The sequence below is a fragment of the Diorhabda sublineata genome, chromosome 3 (genome assembly GCF_026230105.1).
Source record: "Diorhabda sublineata isolate icDioSubl1.1 chromosome 3, icDioSubl1.1, whole genome shotgun sequence".
Classification (NCBI taxonomy): Eukaryota; Metazoa; Arthropoda; class Insecta; order Coleoptera; family Chrysomelidae; genus Diorhabda; species Diorhabda sublineata.
The window spans coordinates 27,029,719-27,030,332 of NC_079476.1; positions in this window are offsets into that span (position 1 = coordinate 27,029,719).

Below are 614 nucleotides of genomic sequence, written 5' to 3' on the forward strand. Positions count from 1 at the left end.
GAACCGAATGAAATATTGATGAAGAACTTCGGAAAATTGTCAGACTATCGAACTATAAATTGAATGATTTTTGATTCTATAGATACGATAAAAAAGAGTTTCAAACTAGAATATCTTAAAATTTACGATTTAATTTTCTATTATATCATAGTCACGATAATAATTTATACTAACCTGATAAAAATTATAACGTGGCAACTATGTAAAATACACAACCAGATGTGAAGATAGACAATACATTAAGCAAGCCAAGGTATAAATGGTTGCATACTTTAAGGACACATTACTATATTATTATTAGAATTACTATTAGAATAGTAGGATAATTTTTCGTATACAGGGTGAAATTAAATAGTCTTAGTTAAAAAAATTTATTTGTTTATAAATCACGGTAAAACTACAAAGATGTACATGTTTACACTTTTTTCACATAACCTAAAAATATACGTGAAAAACTCAAAAACCACAAAATTTAGGCATTTTTAAAAAAGTTGATGGATTTTCCTACTTTCTGATGGTAATTTCTTTGGAAAAATCTTCTCAGAAGAGGCACAAAAGTTACGCGTCTCCTGCTAGAGTTGGAGGAGAACAATTTCTGGTATACAGGGTGAAAT